We start from the raw sequence: 18,436 nt of genomic DNA, 5'->3' as shown, positions 1-18,436 counted from the left end.
TCCAGCAACAACAGATGTTGGCGAGGATGTGGAGAAAGAGGATCCCTTTTGCGCTGTTGGTGGGAAAGCAAGCTGGTGCGGCCACTCTGGAAAACAATATGGAGGTTCCTCAAAAAATTAAAAATAGAACTATCCTACAACCCAGCAACTGCACTACTGGGCATTTATCCAAGGGATACAGGTGTGCTGTTTTGAAGGAGCCCGTACACCCCAATGTTTATAGCAGTGCTATGGACAATAGCCAAATTACAGAAAAAGACCAAATGTCTACCAATGGATGAGTGGATAAAGAAGATGTGGTCTAGATATATATACAATGGAGTATTACTGTGTCATCAAAAAGAATGAAATCTTGCCATTTGCAACAACATGGATGGGAACTAGAGGGTATTATGCTAAGCGAAATAAGTCAGTCAGAGAAAGACAGATAACATATGATTTCACTCATATATGGAATTTAAGCTACAAAACAGAAGAACATAAGAGAAGCAAAAATAATATAAAAACAGAGAGGGGGACAAGACATAAGAGACTCTTAAACACAGAGAACAAACTGTTGCTGGAGGGGAGGTGGGTGGGGGGGATGGGCTAAATGGGCAAGGGACATTAAGGAGGACACTTGTTGGGATGAGCACTGGGTGTTATACGTAGGGGATGAATCACTGGAATCTACTCCTGAAATCATTATAACACTATATGCTATACTATAATCATTATAACATTATATGCTAACTAACTTGGATGTAAATGAAAAAAAAAACTGATAAAACAGAATAAAATGAAAAATATCCCCCCCCCAAAAAAAAGAATTCTTGCTTAAGTTTCATTATATGTGTCACATCATTCGCTTCTTTTCAAGTTGAGTCTTCTCTCTAGTACAAAACTTAGAACATTATAACACTCAGTAAATATTTTTAAATGGAGAGATTTATAAAGGTATAAAATGAGCGTATGCAATGCTTGGAGGCTCATGCTTTATTTAACTGGTCTATCACTATTACTGCAATAAATAAAAAATCCAAATAGAAAAAAAAAAGTTAAACATAAATTTACCACACAACCCAACATTACCACTCGCAGGTGTCTACCCAGGAGAAGTGAAAACATTTGTCCACACAAAGACACGGACACCAATGTCCACAGCAGCTTTATTTGCAAGAATCCCAAACTGAAACCAATCCAGATGTAGATCAACTGGTGAATGGATCAATAAAATGTGGTCTATCCGTGCAATGGGATATAATTCAGTAATAAAAAGAGATGAAATGCAATAGTAAAACATGCTGACACATGAATGGACCGTGACAACATTGTGCCAAGTGAAAGAATCCAGATACCACAGACTACCCTGCGTGGTTCCATTACATGAAATGTCAAGAGAAGGCTTGCAGCGTGCTCGGAAAGAGAGGCATTGTTCAGGAACCAGGTCGAAGGGTCTTGTGCAGCAAGCTCAGGGGCCCGGCCGATCCACAGAGGGCTTTGGAGAAGAGCCTTGTAGAGTTTTGAACGGGAAAGTGATAGGATCAGGTTTGTGTTCTGAGCATTCTTTCTGTAGAGACGCAAGACTGGGCACAGGAAAGTCAGGTGGGAGGCTGTCACAGTGGCTGGGACCCCGGGAGGAAGACCAGAGAGGAGGACACCTGTTTGAGGATGTACATTTCCGTATGCACATTTCTGAGCACTTGTTGTTGGGGTTGCTGACTCGTAGAAGATACTCCTGCTGACTAGACAACTGCCGTAGCTCCCCCAAATTCATGCTGGCCAACTTACACAGGCGATTGCTTTAGGACACCCCAGCTATTCTCCATTCCTCTGTCTTCCTATAATGAGATTTCGTATAAACTGCTCCATGAAGGAGATTGTACTCTCTGATTATGGGTAAAGAAAATCAAAAGCTTTGTCTTAAGCATGTGATTTCCCCTCTGCCTTCTGTCCCACTGTGCTGAGCTCCTCAGCAGATTGAAAGGCATGCTTGTTTCTTTTTTTTTTTTTAATTTTTATTTAACGTTTATTTATTTTTGAGAGAGACAGAGACAGCATGCGAGTGGGTTAGGGGCAGAGAGAGAGGGAGACGCAGAAGTAGAAGCAGGCTCCAGGCTCTGAGCTGTCAGCACAGAGCCCGACGTGGGGCTCGAACTCACGAACTGTGAGATCATAACCTGAGCAGAAGTCTGACGCTCAACCGACTGAGCCACCCAGGCGCCCCAAGGCATGCTTGTTTCTTATTAATAGGCCCTGACCATAAATCTAAGTAAGCAAGAAAAAACAAAAGAAAAAAAAGAGAAAAGGCAAGTCTTTAACACAATGCATAATATATATTTATATATTATATATGACTATATAACATGCATTATACATTATATATATGTGTATAATGCAGAATGCTTGCTTAGCGCTGGGAGTGAGTGCCCTCCTACAACAGGGATTGACTGACAATGGGTGCAAAGAAATTTTTGGGGTGATGGAAATGTTCTAAAACTGGATTATGGTGATTGTTGCACAATTCTATAAATTTCCTAAAATTATTGAATTGTGCAGTGCCATGATTGGGTAAATACATGGTACATAAGCTACACCCCAATAAAGCTGTTTAAAGAGCTGAGACTCAACTACTAAAACAGTATTTGTATCTTTTCTTTGGCCATTAAGCCACTAAACAAATTATGTAATCTTTTTTTAGCATGAAAAAAAAACCCATACTAAAAAAAAAATTAACTCAAAGGAGAAAGCTCTAAAGAAATCATTTGGTTTCTTCCCTGACACCCTTCGTTTTTGACTCTCTGAGTTTCTCAAGGCCTTGTCTTCTGCACACTTGCAGTGACCTCTGAGCCATCCATCACAAAAAGGTGAAGAGGTCTCAGGTGTATGTTCAGGATGATGACTTCAGTTCCAAAGACACGAAAGGAAGACCATTTGCTGAGATCCAGGCCATCAGGAAGTTAGATCTTTCTGTGAGTATCTTAAGTTACTTTAAACTCCAAGATTACATTTTTGAACAATGTGGTAGGGTTATGACCCAGATTTAAGTTAGGTGTAAGACTTGGGGCTCATTACTAACAATACCAAACAATAATGGTCACCAGCTGTCATAATTTGGGGGTCTCTCCAAGTACATCCACTACACCTGCAAATGCAAAAGTTTTACATAGTTTTCCACAAACAATATACTGATTCAATAGTTACACCTACCATATAGATGGTTAAAAGATATTTTTAAAAATACGTTTATCAGCATACAACAGATACAGAAAAGTGAACAAATCATAAGTGCTTGATGAATTTTATTTTTTTTTATTAAAGATTTTGTTTTTAAGTAGTGTCTCAACCCAACATGGGCCTTGAACTCACAATCCCTAGATCAAGGGTCCCACGCTCTACCAACTAAACTAACTGGGTTTCCCGGTACTTGATGAATTTTAAAATAGAACACAGCCTTTAAAATACAAGCCAGGGGGATGCCTTGAGTGGCTCAGTCAGTTGAGCGTCTGACTTTGGCTCAGGTGGTGATCTGAGTTCATGAATTCAAGCCCCATATTGGGCTAACTGCTGTCAGCATGGAGCCCGATTTGGATCCTCTGTCCCTCTCTCTGCCCCTTCCCCGCTTGTGCGTCCACACACACTCTCTCTCTCTCTCTCTTTCTCTCTCTCTCTCAAAAATAAATACAACACTAAAATTTTTTTTTAAATACAAGCCAGGTTAAGAAATAGATTATCATCACCCCAGAAGCTCCTTTTATGTGTTCCCCTGGCTAACACACTCACTCCCTTCCCCAAGGATAGCCACTATTCTGACTTCTAATACCACTGATTTTTCTTGCCCAATTTTGAAATTTACCATACAGTGTGTGCTTATTTGTGTCTGGTTTCTTTTACTCAAGATTGTGTACCTAAGAGTCACTCATTGTTCTAGGGTATTCTATTGTAGGAGTATATCACTATTTACTCATTCTATTGTCGATGGATGTTTGGATTGCTTCCAGGGTTTTGGCTATTATGGATAATTCCGCTATGAATTCTTCTGAATATGCCTTTTGTGCATATGTGTGTGCATTTCTATTGAGTACGTATCTAGGAGCAGTCTCTGGGTCATAGGGTATGTGTATGGTTAGCTTTAGTATAAATCATTTTAGTTTGCTAAAATCAAGAAAGCCACTTGAAGTGATTTAAGAGTAAACACACTCAAATGCAGAAATTTTCTAAATATAAACACACGTTCATTCTTCGTCAGAGTTGGCCTGAACAAACACTGTCATAGGCAGGACAATTGAATATCAGTCACGAAGTTACTGGAGTGTGATGTCTCACAAACATAACTTCTGAAGACACCATCTCCTGTGAGTTTCAGCCCTCAGGAAATGAGGCCGCTGTGAGCTCTCTGGCATTCCTGTCTGCGCCTGGGCGGGAGTCTAAATGAGCAAGGATTGTATCCCTGCCTTGGCTTGGATCTCAGAGAAAGCATTATGTTTGTTCCATTTCCCCCTACAATCTGGAAATAAATTTATTTTGGGGTTAGTAAAAAGTCTACGGTAGTTATTTGCACAGGATACCAGGCTGAGGCTCTCGGTTCCTGGCTGTCTTCTCGAGCTCCGTGGCTGTTTCCCAGGAGGGCCTGCAGGCCTTGTCTATAACCAGTTCTTCTGGGGTGGCCTTGGGCTCATCAACTACCCTGTGTCATAGCCTATCCCTGACCTGACACCTTGAGATTTGAATTTAAGCCAAGGGAACCCTGATTCAAACCACAGCCTTCCAGCAGGATGTTTTTGTGGCACAGGTTAATTTCAGAAATTCAGAGGATTTGCCCCAACAAACAATGCATCCACATCAGTTTCACTTCCTGGTCTCTGGACTGGTTTTCCACTGGGATTTGGAGAAAACTTTCTCTCAAAACAAGGAAACTTCTAGCTTCCTGCCTGCCTTTGGGAATTTGAGGGGCTCACCAGAATTCCTGGGCCTTGGGGTATTTACAACCCTTAATAGACCAGGCTGTGGCAGGAGGGGGCGGGGGTCTCAGTTTTCTTCTCTTTTTTTTTTTTTTATTAAATTTTTTTTTTTTAACGTTTATTTATTTTTGAGACAGAGAGAGACAGAGCATGAACAGGGGAGGGTCAGAGAGAGGGAGACACAGAATCTGAAACAGGCTCCAGGCTCTGAGCTGTCAGCACAGAGCCCGACGCGGGGCTCGAACTCACGGACCACGAGATCATGACCTGAGCTGAAGTCGACCACTTAACCGACTGAGCCACCCAGGCGCCCCAGTTTTATTTTCTTTCTATTTGGATTCCTCCTGTTGCTGCCTGTTCTTTCTGAGGTCTCCAAGGTACTTAGTCCCTAGAAGGAGCGGCTTTTGGAATAGTGTCCATTATGTCTTAGTGTTTAGACGGGAAGCGATGACTACATCTTCTTTCTTTTTTACAACACCCTAGTGTCCCAAAGAGACCGGCTTCAGCTTTAAGAGAAGTTACCACACGCTCTTAACTGTCCGCTTTGGTTTGCTTTAAAAATTGCCACAATGTTTGACGTTCTCATTTGCCAGTGGCTGAACAGAAATTATGTTCTCTGAGTCAGATGGACTCCCTGAATTCAGTCACACTTTTCATGTTTTGATAAACCATGGCCGTGTTCTAAAGCTCTGCCCAGAACATGTTTTGTGGAAAACTTGTTATTTGTAAAATGGCAAATATTTAATACAAAGACATATAGGACAGCTATAATGACCTACTTGCTTAGGTTTATGAAATGGAAAGTAATTATTTGGGATCCCATATTTTGGGCTAACTTAACATTTTAAAATAATTATTTATTGCATAAGAATATATATTCTTAGGGGCACCTGGGTGGCTCAGTCGGTTAAGCGTCTGACTCTTGACTTTGGCTCAGGTCATGATCTCACAGTTCATGAGTTTGAGCCACGTCAGGCTCTGCGCTGACAGTGTGGAGCCTGCTTGGGATTCTCTCCCTCTCCCTCTTTCCAGGCCCGCTTCCCTGCTTACTCGCTCTCTCTCAAAATAAATAAAAATAAACTTAAAAAGAAGTATACATCCTTATAACATATAAGAATGCAATGAATATAAATTCACTCACCATTAGAAAGCTGGTTTGTCAATACAAGAGGAGAAGTCTTTATCAAGAGAACAGGTGAGGGGTGCTTGGTTGGCTCAGTCAGTACAGCATATGACTCTTGATCTCGAGGTCATGAGTTCAAGCCCCATATCGGGCAGGGAGCTCATCTAAAAAAAAAATTTTTTTTAAAAAAGAGAGAGAGAGAGAGAGACCAAGTTAGTCAACCAGCCCTTCCTAGTTTTCCATGTTTAAGACGATATAGATGTGGCTGACTTAAATTGCTTTTTTTTTTTTTTTAAGTTTACTTATTAATCCAGAGAGAGAGAGAGAGAGAGAGGAGTGGGGCAGGAGCAGAGAGAGGGAGAGACAGAGAATTCCAAGCAGGCTCCGTGCTGTCAGCACAGAGCCCAATATGGGGCTCGATCCCACAAACTATGAGATCACCACCTGAGCCAAAATCAAGAGTCGGATGCTTAACCAACTGAGCCACCCAGGTGTTCCAGATAGCTTTTTGTTTTAAAACCAGTTTTCTCCCATCCAACCATCCAACCATTAATTTTTTAGTAGCCTTATTGAGATGGAATTCACATATACTGTAATTCATTCATTTAAATTGTACAACTCAGTGGTTTTTTTAGTACATTCACAAATATGTGCAACTCTCACCACAGTAAATTTTAGAACATTTCATCATCTCGAAAAGAAACCCCACAGTCTTTAGTTATCAGCTCCTTCCTCTCCCACCCCAGCCCCGAGCAACCACAAATCTGCTTTTGGTTTCTGTAGATTTATATTTTTCCCCCCAAGTTTTAATTTTATTTATTTATTTATTTATTTATATTAAAAAATTTTAAATCATTTATTTATTTTTGAGAGACAGAGACAGGGTGTGAGTGGGGGAGAGGCAGAGAGAGAGAGAGAGGAGACACAGATTCCGAAGGAGGCTCCCGGCTGAGCTGTCAGCACAGAGCCCGACGCGGGGCTCAAACTCATGAACTGTGAGAACATGACTTGAACTGATGTCAAACACTTAACAGACTGAGCCACCCAGGTGCCCTGAGAATCCCAAGTTTAATGAATTGCTCTTTCTTACTCTTCCATTTGCTTCTCTGCTGACTCTTTCAAATAAAACTAAAATAAAAATAGGAGATACACGAAGGATTTCCTCAATTAACCAGGAAAATGAGCACAATTATTCTGTGCACAAGGGAAGCCACAAAGCTCACTGGAATAGTGGTTTTACTTGTCAGTTACTTTGATCACCCTGAGTACTTTTCAGTATGGTTAGACCATTTCCAAGTGCATCACTCAGAAAAGCTATCTTCTGGGATGCCTGGGTGGCTCAAGTAGGTTAAGCGTCCGATTTCTGCTCAGGTCTTGATCTCACGGGTTCACGAGTTTGAGCCCCACGTTGGGCTCTGTGCTAACAGCTCAGAGTCTGGAGCCTGCTTCGGATTCTGTGTGTGTGTCTCTCTCTCTCTGTCCCTTCCCTGCTCATGCTCTGTCTCTCTCTGTCTCAAAAAAAAAACAAAAACAAAAACAAAACAAAACAAAACAAAAAAAACCCACACACACACAAAAAAGAAATCTTCTTCACCTCATACATCCAATGAAATATTTAAAATGCAACAAGAAGGTAACAGTAGATGCAATAAAAATAACTTCAGAAATTTTAAAATAGCTTCTGAATAGTCCAAGCCCTTGAGATCAGGACTGTGCCTTTTCTTTATGCCATTGTGCCTTGGTTGTTATTTGGAGTGCAATGGCTTCCAACTTCAGGTCCAAATAAAAGAAAATATCGTTTTGCATTAATCCAAGAGATATCTTGATTTAATTCTACCGATAGTGACATCTAATGTTTTAGTTTTTTGCTTTTTCGTTTCAGAAAGGACAGAAATTCCGACTGTCATTTTGATATCAGCATGCGATGAATTCCTACTGATGCTCTCTTTTGTCCTCTAGTAGACATCTTTTGGGGGGGGTACGTCCAACTCACAATCATTTCCCTCTTCTTTGGGGACCATCCCTCAGTTCACCAGGGAAGCCAACCTAGGAACGTGGGTGGGTCTATACCATGAGCATTTCGGAGTTGTGACTGGACACGTCTGGCCCCGCAGTAGACAAGGTTGATCTGTAGAGAGATGAGAAATGAAACAGACGTGCTTGCAGGAACAGAGATGAGCAGCCAAGAAACCTGTTGGTTGGTCAATTCCTGGTTCCGCTGCACTCCTGACACCTGGCTGCATTCCTGCCCTGTAGATGTTCCCTCCACACAAAAGTTTAAAATAAGGAGACCTATAGAAGCCGAAACTAATACTGTAGTGTATGTTAATTAGCTGGAACTTAAATAAAAACTTGGAATAGGGCATCCGGGTGGCTCAGTCAGTTGAGTGTCCAACTCTTGATTTTGGCTCAGGTCATGATCTCACGGTTCCTGCCCTGAGATGTTATGTTTTTTTCAACAAGAGTAATACATACTCATATGACACCGATAGAATACCTACCATGTGCCAGATGCTGTTCTAAGGACTTCTGTTGTGACAGTCTCACGAGACCCTATGATGTCATGACTGTTATGGTGCCCGCTTGACAGATGAGAAAACCGTTCAACCCTTGCTGGAGACACTTGGGGGCAGTGCCCAAGACCCCGGGACTCTGCTGGTGGCACGCAGGAGGGGTGGCCCTGTCAGAGAGTGCTGAGGGAGGAGCAAGGAACCCACAGCCACGGGTTGGCCTGAGGAAGGACCTCAAGAGTAGAACAAGAGAGTGTCTGTCCAGCTCCAGGTGAATGAGCATTGCAGCAAGTAAGTGACCCTGTTCTCTGCCTCTGCTGCCTACCAGCCTGACATCAGTGAGGAAGAAAGGGAAGATCTGGGGTGACAATGGAAGGTGAGGTTATAGTTTCTCGCACCTCAGAGAGGGGGAGGACCACTGGCATAGACATGGGGGCCTCAGGTCTGTCTTTCGGAAAGCTGGCCCCTTTCACCAGCACTTCTGGGGGTTCCGAGAGTGGGTGACTCTATTTGCGCGGTGGCCGGGACAGGCATCCTCAACACTCGGGGGTGGACGTTTAGCCCAGGGCTGCCCACGGCCACACAGTTAAGAGCATTGCAGGCTTACGCTTCTTACATCACAGACACGGCACTGTGGCTAAGGTTACACCGTTGGGTCCACAAGCCAGGTGCATGGGCCGACGTGACGCCCTGGAAGGGCCTGGCCCAGGGTGCCGACCGCCCGGAGCCCATCCTCTTGCCAGAGAAGCCCCTGTCTTCCTTGTCGTTCTAGGCCTGCCCCCTTGTCCTGTCCCTCCCTCCCTCTGCACTGGGCGATGCAGCCACCGTGCCTCTTCCAAGCTCCACTGCTTTCTGTGGCCTGTGGCACCAGGTTCCACCGCCCACCCTGGGCTGAGTGACGATGGAATGTGTCTTCCTGACTCCCCTCTGCTTTCTGTCCTGGACTCAATACCTTAGGTAGAGCCATGTGAAACGGCTGTTCTCATTTACCTACAGAAATCATACGTTCTCATAGGTCAACTTAAACGTAGGCCTTTTAATTTTTTTATTTATGGGAGAGCACAAGCAGGGGGAGAGGCAGAGAGAGGGGGACAGCGGATCCAAAGCGGGCCCTGCCCTGACGGCAGAGAGCCCGATGTGGGGCCGGAACTCGTCAACCGTGAGATCATCACTTGAGGGGAAGTCAGACGCTCAACTGACTGAGCCACCCAGGCGCCCCAAACAGTAGGCCTTTTTTATTTGAAACATCTTGCTGCTCACTGTGCAGGAAAATACACAGAAAGAAACAAAGTAGGAAATCTGGGCACACGACAGTCTCCCTGGAGACTGTACAAGATCGTTTTCCCCGCCTGTCTGCCTTTCCCAGGGGCCTTTTAAACAGGGAGTTTTGAGGACGTCTCCCAAGGTTACCTCATGGCCTGACCTGAATGTCGGACCTGGTGGCTCTGCTCAGACGGTGGCCGCGCCCCACCCTCCTATCCTCGTCCTCACATCTCCGCTTCCCTCTTCTCTCCTTCCTGCAGGCTTTTCTTCTGCAGCCGCCTCTTGGTCCCAGGCTGTCTCCCAACCCCCGTGAGAAGGAGGCCTGGCTGCTCAGGCCTGTGTGACCTCGCCGTTACCTCCCCGTCCTGTCCTGGAGGCCCCTGGGGCCAGCCCCCCGCCCTCCCCTTGCCTGTTTCTCTCTGTACTGTGTGTTTTGCCCACAACATTTCTCCTGGCCAGGCTGCTAAGTCCAGAAAAGTTTAGTTGCCTTATCTCCGCTGTGGGTTTCTATCTGAGCCAGCTCTCTCCTCAATTCATGTTTCCCTACACAGAAGGGGCCACCTTTGCAAGCCCACCAGCGGCTTCCCCCACCCCCACCCTGCAGATTCTGTCTCTGTTTCGGGCCCGAGTCCCTGCTGGCCTCCCTCTGGGGCCCAGTGTCGAGGCTGCATGGCCCACTCCGGAGCAGAGGGCTGCTGACCGCCAGCTGACTCCACCCAAACCTGACTCCCCAGACTCACTCTCTGAAACTCCCCTCAGGCAGCCCGTTGCCCCCTCCTAGTGCACGGCAATGGATCTTGAGTGGAATTTCTACTCGGGGTCCTCGGAGGGAATCTGATCAGAGATCAGAGGGTTACCAGCCGGAACACGGGGCACAGGCCGAGCAGAGCTACTCTGGGATAAAACCAGGCTGCTACGTTGGCAAAGCCCGCTCCTGGGGCCTCTCATGAGCCTGGGCAGGGAGAGCACTGCTGAGTCATTCCTGGGCCCCTGCTGGTCCCCCATGATGCCTGCAGACTTCACCACCAGCACCCAGCCACTTGGCCAACAGTGACCAACCCAGCCAATGCACCCATCGGACCCCTCTTTTCTACACACCCTCTTTTATAGTGACCGGTTGTTCATTCAACCACTCACGCCATTCAATAGAAATGTGTTGAACACCTAGCACCTGCCAGGTACCATTTTAGGCCTTAGGGACATGTGGTGAATAAGACAGATGAGGTCCCTTCCCCTATGGAGTTAATAGTCCAATGGGGACAAACCAATGATTATCCAGCTGCATGGGCTAGTAGGGTCTGTGGACCAGAGCTGGGCCACAGATTTGTGTTACCAGCTTGAGATGAGGTAACACAGAAGTTGAGAGAAGTGTTTAGAAACTTCTTTTTTATTTATTTTTATTTTTTTAATGTTTATTTTTGAGAGAGAGAGGGGCGGGGAGGGGCAGAAACAGAGGGAGACACAGAATCTGAAGCAGGCTCCAGGCTCTGAGCTGTCAGCACAGAGCCTGACAAGAGGCTTGAACTCACAAGCTGTGAGATCATGACCTGGGCCAAAGTCAGACGTTTAACCAACTGAGCCACTCAGGCACCCCTAGAAACTTCTATAGTGATTTGATAGAGTAATCTTATGTTCATTGAGTCTAGTAAAAAAAAAAAAAATCTGGCTTCTATTGTTTGTCTTTTTTTCATTTTATTTTTCTAGTAATTCATTTCTAATATATTTTACAAAAATATAGATCTGCAATGGGCTGGAAATTTAGAAAAATTCATCCTATACTCCAGAAATTTTGAGAAGCATTGCTCTAAATTACAAATTGCAATTTGTGCCATGAAAAACATGATGGAGAATAACGGGAAAAACTTGGTCTAAGAAGGGTGGTGTGTGATGTGACCTAAAGGGTGAGGAGGAAGAGAACCAGGCAGAGCTGGGGATGGAGCTTTCCAGGCAAAGGAACAGCCAATACAAAGGCCCAGAGGGGAGTGAGAACCTGGAGGGCTAAAACAGAAAAGAACCTAGCGGAGGTGGAGGCAGAAGTAAGGGGACACAGGTGGGGCAGGTGGGGTGGGAGGAGCAAGGGGAGACAGGCGGGGCAGGTGGGGTGGGCGGAGCAAGGGGGACAGGCGGGGCAGGTGGGGTGGGCGGAGCAAGGGGGACAGGCGGGGCAGGTGGGGTGGGCGGAGCAAGGGAGATAGGTGGGGCAGGTGGGGTGGGCGGAGCAAGGGGGACAGGTGGGGCAGGTGGGGTGGGCGGAGCAAGGGGGACAGGCGGGGCAGGTGGGGTGGGCGGAGCAAGGGAGATAGGTGGGGCAGGTGGGGTGGGTGGAGCAAGGGGACAGGTGGGGCAGGTGGGGTGGGCGGAGCAAGGGGACAGGTGGGGCAGGTGGGGTGGGCGGAGCAAGGGGGACAGGTGGGGCAGGTGGGGTGGGCAGGCAGAGGCCCCCATCCCAGGAGTGCATTTGAAGGGTAAGGAGAAGCTATTGAAGTGCTTTAAGTGTCACGTCAGGGCTTCCTACCTGCCCTTTCCGATAACACATGCACAGCCAAAAAGGGACCGCTTCATCCTGGACTCCATCGGGAGGGTTTATTTTCCGGATCCAGGACATCGTGATGGCAGTATCTCCACTAAAGTCCAGTCCTGAAACAGGGATTTTCATAACAGCTTTCTTGGGGCAGCTGGGTGGCTCAGTCAGTTAAGCGCCCGAGTTGGGCTCAGGTCATTATCTCAAGGTCCGTGAGTTCAAGCCCCGTGTCTGGCTCTGTGCTGACAGCTCAGAGTCTGGAGCCTGTTTCAGATTCTGTGTCTCCCTCTTTCTCTGACCCTCCCCTGTTCATGTTCTGTCTCTCTCTGTCTCAAAAATAAATAAACATTAACAAAAAAGTTAAAAAAAAAACAGCTTTCTTGTAAAGGTCTGCAAACCTTTTTTAAAGGAACTTCTTGTGGGGCACCTGGGTGGCTCAGTCAGTTAAAAGTGTCAGATTCTTGATACTGGCTCAGGTCACGATCTCATGGTTCATGAGTTCGAGCCCCGCGTTGAGCTCTGTGCTGACAGTGCTGAGCCTGCTTGGGATTCTTTCTGTCTTCCTCTCTGTCTGCCCCTCCTCCATCTCTTTCCCTCAAAATAAATAACATTAAAGAAAAAAAAAGACACTTCTTGTACCTTGGGCACTTACTGGTTGAGACAAAATGTTGCCAGGATGAAATTTGATTTAAAGAAGGATTTTCAGGGTACCTGGCTGGCTCAGTCGTTAGAGGATGAGACTCTTGATCTCAAGGTCATAAGCTAGAGCCCCACATTGGGCATAGAGTTTACTTAAAAAACAAAAACAAAATCTTTAAAAGAAATAAAGAAGAATTTTCTCAAAGATGCTACACTTTGCAGGGTGCCTGGTGGCTCTGTCGGTTAAACATCTGACTTTGGCTCAGGTCGTGATCTCCTGGTTTCTGAGTTCAAGCCCCGCATTGGGCTGTCTGCTGTCAGCACAGAGCCCACTTTGGATCCTATGTCCCCCTCTTTCTGCCCCTCCCCTGCTCACTCCTCTCTCTCTCAAAAATAAATAAATATTTTTTAAAAAGATACTGTATTTTGCAACTAGGGAAAAAAACTAAAGAATGGAAAAGAGGATTCCAATCCATCATTTTTCCTTTTTTAAAGTTTTCATTTAAATTTCAGTTAGTTAACATACAGTATATTAGTTTCAGTTGCACAATATAGTGAATCAACACTTCCATACAACACCTGGTGCTCATCACAGGTGTGCACTCCTTTTTTAAATTAGAATAGGGACTGGGTAATATGGTTGGTTGATCTGGCCTTCTATCAACCGGTCTGTGCTTCAACAACTGTTCATAACGACAATGATGCTAAGGTTCTAAATATTTCTAAAGTATCTTGTAAGTCCCCCAAAGGAAAATTATATAATTTAAGCGTAATTCTAGAATTGTGGTTTCTGTATTCTTTAAAAAGAAATGTGGTGCCTGGGTGGCTCAGTCGGTGGAGCATCTAACTCTTGATCTTGGCTCAGGTCATGATTTTGCCATTTGTGTTGGGCTCTGCACTGACAGCATGGAGCCTGCTTGAGATTCTCTCTCTCCCTTTCTCTCTGCCTTTTCCCTGCATGTGCATGCACACAGTCTCTCTCAAAATAAACTTTAAAAAAAAATGTAACTGAGATCTATTGAACAGGATGGTCTATACGTCTTTAACGACTGGCTTGTGTCTAAAATGAGATCATTGTCGTCTCCTTGCATTCTGTTACTTTAACAGACTTTGCTAGGCTCTTTTCACTGCAGGTGAAGGTCTTTGTATATTCCAGAGAGTTATTGCACATTGTTTGCAAAAGATAACTTAGGTGGGTTCAAAGTTTGAACCAGCCCCATAACCTTTTTCATTATTGTAAAACAATTACTTTGTATGTGAAGGGGATTTCCTGCATGAGTTTGGTGAAACTTTAAGTTATGCCCTACAGATAAGTCATTTCTACCTCCTAGACCTGCCAGGAAGCTCTTAGCTCTGGTTTACATGTTAAATAAGTCTCGCTAAATTCCTAAGAGATCATTGCTTTCAAATTTCTTTGAACTTATTTAGTTATTCTGAAAATGATCATAGAAGATCTACTATCATTTTCTTGAATAGTTAAAGCTTAAAATGCATATTAAATAAATAAATAGGTTATCAATACATGATGTTGACAAATGAACAGTCACGCTTTGCTGGTGGAAATGTAAAAACGGAGGTTAGCTTCCTGGCAATTTGGCGATAGGTAATAAGAGCTTTAAGAAATTTCATATCGCTTACCCTTCAAATACATTTCCAAGAGATATAATCAGAGATAAGAACAAAGATTTCTATACAGGGATATTTGTTACGCTGACATTTATAAAAATGAAAATCAGAACCATCCTTAGAGTCCGTTAATAGAGAATTTGTGAAATTATGGTGCATCCATATGCTACAATATTATGCAATTATTAACTGCTCATAATGTAATGTTATTTGAAAAATGAGGCACACAAAATTATATTCACAGTATTTTTTTGTTTTTTGTTTGTTTGCACACACATGTAGAAGGGCTTATAGAAGACAAGAATATCTTTGAGTGATGGGTTATGGTTGATTTAGTTTTATTTGTTTTCTATAATTTAAAAATTCTCGGGGTGCCTGGGTGGCTCAGTCAGCTAAGCGTCCGACTTCAGCTCAGGTCATGAACTTGCAGTTTGTGGGTTCGAGCCCCGCATCAGGCTCCGTGCTAACAGCTTAGGGCCTGGAGCCTCCTTCGGATTCTGTGTTTCCCTCTCTCTCTGTTCCTCCCCTGCTCGCACCCTGTCTCTCTGTCTTTGTCTCAAAAATAAATAAAGAATAAAAATAAATAAATCTCTATGATGCATGTGTATTACTTTTAAAATAAATGATACTGATTAAAAACAATGCAAATATTTAAAGTATCCGTCATTAGATACCATTCCACATTCATTACTTATGTAGATTTAAAATGCTATAATCATGAAATGATCTTAGCCAAAATCTTACGAACTTTAATCAAGGGCATTTCTGATATGGTCTGTTGATCCATAGACTGTGTGGCTGATGGGCTCTTCAGCACCTTTCAATCACATAAGTTATTTGGTTCTTGGCATTTTCATGATTAATCCAACATGAAAAATCTGATTTAGCCCAATGCACCAACTACCACTAATCTTATTGGTGACAAGAAGCTTCTGATAAGGATGGCTTGGAGAGGTGAAAAAGAGGGCAAGTTTGGGGATTTAACTTCACTGAAACCATTTTCTTTGAGGGATGGGATATCTGATCCGATTTCGTTTACTTCAGATCTTTGAACAAATCATTACACAGGGATTTTGGGGGAAAAGGAGTTAAGTCGAGAAGCAGTGCTTGATTTAGCATTTGTTTTGGAATCACTTACCTTTTGGGTTGCTGACAGCAACAAACATTTTCTAAATGCCCAAAAGAACGAAAGTAGATTGTCTTCCCATAAGAAGTGGCAGATGAAAGTTGGTTATTTCTCTATATTCATTCAGATGAATGTTTGAGCGAGAAAAAAACCCAAGAAACAACCTGAAACCAAAACAAAACAGGTAAAAGTTACCTCTTAAATTTGTCAGGCATCCGTACATGGTGTGTGGCCTTCTCTAACTTCCAAGATGGCCTAGGAGAGATATTTATTTTGTAAAATAAAGTTCAGAAAGGCAGAGATATCATCCACTTAGACCAAACATTCAGTAACTCCTGCAAATGGATTGTCAATAGGCCTTGACACCCATTCCTTATTCTGGCCAGGAAGGAATAGAGTTATTCTCAAGGTTAAGTAAAGGTCATCTCTCTCTGCCAACTGCCAGTCAGCAGTGATGGAAAAGCACAGGCTGGGGCTAGGTGCCTGGAAATTTCACTTAAGAAACAAATGGCCCCAGTCTGTCTGTTCACTCAGGTCACTTCTGTTAGTTTTCCCATAATTGTGCTAGATCGGTAGGCAAGTGAAATGACAGATTCGTCACTGATAGAATCTCTATCTTGGGTTGACAATTCTTTAATTTGTGGCCCTTTGTGGTCAGAGGCCATTATTTCTGATTGCCTTTTTGTCCCACGGCAGTTCATCTGTCTTTCACGTACATTAAATTTAATCTTCTCGTTCAGAGATGACAGTGAATTCAGTCTGAAGTAGCTTTCAAACTGATTTCATAAATTTAGTAAATTCAGGGGGAAAAAAAATCTTAAAAGGCACCATAATTTGAAAGTAGAAGACAAATAATGATGGCTTTCTGGACATTTCGGGTCGTTACAAGATCTCCACATTGATCATTCTAAATATTTAGGGCCTTAAATGATTTGACTCCTTAAAATATGAGAAAAGTTTATATCTCCCTCATTCCACCTTCAAACCATTTAATTATAATGCTTCTGATGATTCCAGCTAGGAGCCTCTGAATTTTTCCTTTTTCACTCCATAACCATATACTTTGTTGTCTGTGCTAGAAACCCAGGACCCAAGATGAATCAGCCAAATTCTCAGGAAGTGAAGTAAAAACCAAGTATGTGCGTGGCCCCTTGTGTGTAGCACAGAGGACGTTCGGAGAGAGATAGACACAGTGTGGACGGGGTGTGGGGTGTGGACAGGGAGCAGCAGGGACAGATGTGGGCCAGGATCTGTGATTCCAGGGTTTTCGTCCGCTTTACCTGATTCAACCCTCAAGATTATCTCAAGGTAGGTGTATCCCTCTAGCACGTGAGAAAATGGAGCTTTCAGGGTGGGGGGAGGGGAAATCTCTCCAAGGCCTCCCATTCCACCCAGGAGGTGATGTGAGGACTCGAGAGCTTGTGTTCTCATCCAAAACCCAAACTCTTAACTTTGCAGGCTCTCTTCCTGAGGACAGGGGCAAAATCGGAAAGGGTTTCTATGAGTGTGGTGGTCCAGCCAAGTGGGGGTGAGGGGATGGGACAGGTGGGGGTAGAGAGAGACAGCAGAGGAGAGAGAGAAGAGTAATACTGTGTATGGGCATGTTGATCTCTCTCTCTGAGTCACAAGAGGGATTTATTATCTAACACAGTCCACTTATAGCATCGGCTCTCTCTGGGTTTGGGGTATTCTGTGGCACACTTTGCCATCAAAGATAAAGGGTTTTCTTCGTCGTGCTGTGCCAACCTTAGCACTTGGGTTTTCATCCTCAGGCTTGAGGGAATACTTTCTCTTCTGTTTCCTGACATGGATTTTAAGCCAACCTTGATATATGATTGGGGTAGCCTGAATAATGGCCCCCAAAGACATTGGCAGGTGCCAGTTCCTGGACTCTTTAAATGTCATCCTATAAGGGAAGAACAGTCTCTGAAGATGTGACAAAGTTAAGCCTTGTCTTGTTTTGCTATATAAACACTTTATTAAAAGCAGCAGACCAGCGGGGCGCCTGGGTGGTTCAGTTGGTTAAGCATCTGACTTTGATCTCACAGTTCACCAGTTCGAGCCCCGTGTCGGGCTCTGTGCTGACAGCTCGGAGCCTGGAGCCTGCTTTGGATTCTGTGTCTCCCTCTCTCTCTGCCCCTTCCCCACTCACACTCACACTCTCTTTCTCTCTCTCTCTCAAAAATAAATAAACAGTGACAGGTCAGCCCTATGGGCCAGTGGTCAACCCAGATGCTCAGGACCCAGCAGCAAGCCCAGCACTCACCTCTTGCTCTGACTCTGTTGGGGTGAGCACGTTGCACTCATGCACTGGGCCTTTCTCGCTGAGGATGTGGAGTTGCTTGTGTCATTTCTGAATTCTATGCGCACCTGCATGCACTGTCCCCGAGAACCAGTCCTGCCCAGTGCCTTGGTGACCCCGCACATGGTTTATATCTGTGATGGTGATGCAGGTGGTGTTTGGGAGCAGACAAATTAAGGATCTTGACATGGGGAGACGAACTTTGATTATCTAGGTGGGTCCTAAATCCAATCACAAGTGTCCTTATTTATTTTTAATGTTTATTTATTTTTGAGAGAGAGAGAGAGAACACGTGCACGTGCACATGCGAGTTGAGGAGGGGCAGAGAGAAGGGGGACAGAGGACCCAAAGCAGGCTCTGTGCTGACAGCAGAGAGCTTGATGCGG

General features: G+C 44.4%; 1 protein-coding gene across 2 annotated transcripts in view; it reads right to left on the bottom strand.

Moving 5' to 3' along the window:
• Positions 1 to 5: 5 nt before the first annotated feature.
• PIGP (phosphatidylinositol glycan anchor biosynthesis class P) overlaps positions 6 to 18,436 on the bottom strand; it is a 35,677-nt gene continuing 17,246 nt past the window's right edge. Inside the window, exons 6-8 of one of the 2 annotated variants that reach the window (XR_008422412.1) lie at positions 15,761 to 15,912; positions 6,082 to 6,227; positions 6 to 86 (exon numbers count right to left, since the gene is read on the bottom strand). The gene's annotated coding sequence lies outside the window, so the exon portion shown is untranslated. Of the gene's footprint in view, positions 87 to 6,081; positions 6,228 to 15,760; positions 15,913 to 15,943; positions 16,004 to 18,436 lie in introns of both variants that reach the window. The other variant, XR_008422413.1, reaches the window with a different exon arrangement.

The sequence above is a fragment of the Panthera pardus genome, unplaced genomic scaffold, assembly GCF_024362965.1.
Source record: "Panthera pardus isolate Hobbes unplaced genomic scaffold, ASM2436296v1 HiC_scaffold_16, whole genome shotgun sequence".
NCBI lineage: Eukaryota > Metazoa > Chordata > Mammalia > Carnivora > Felidae > Panthera > Panthera pardus.
Note: the sequence above shows the minus strand (reverse complement) of the source record. Positions and strands in the feature narration are given on the sequence as shown.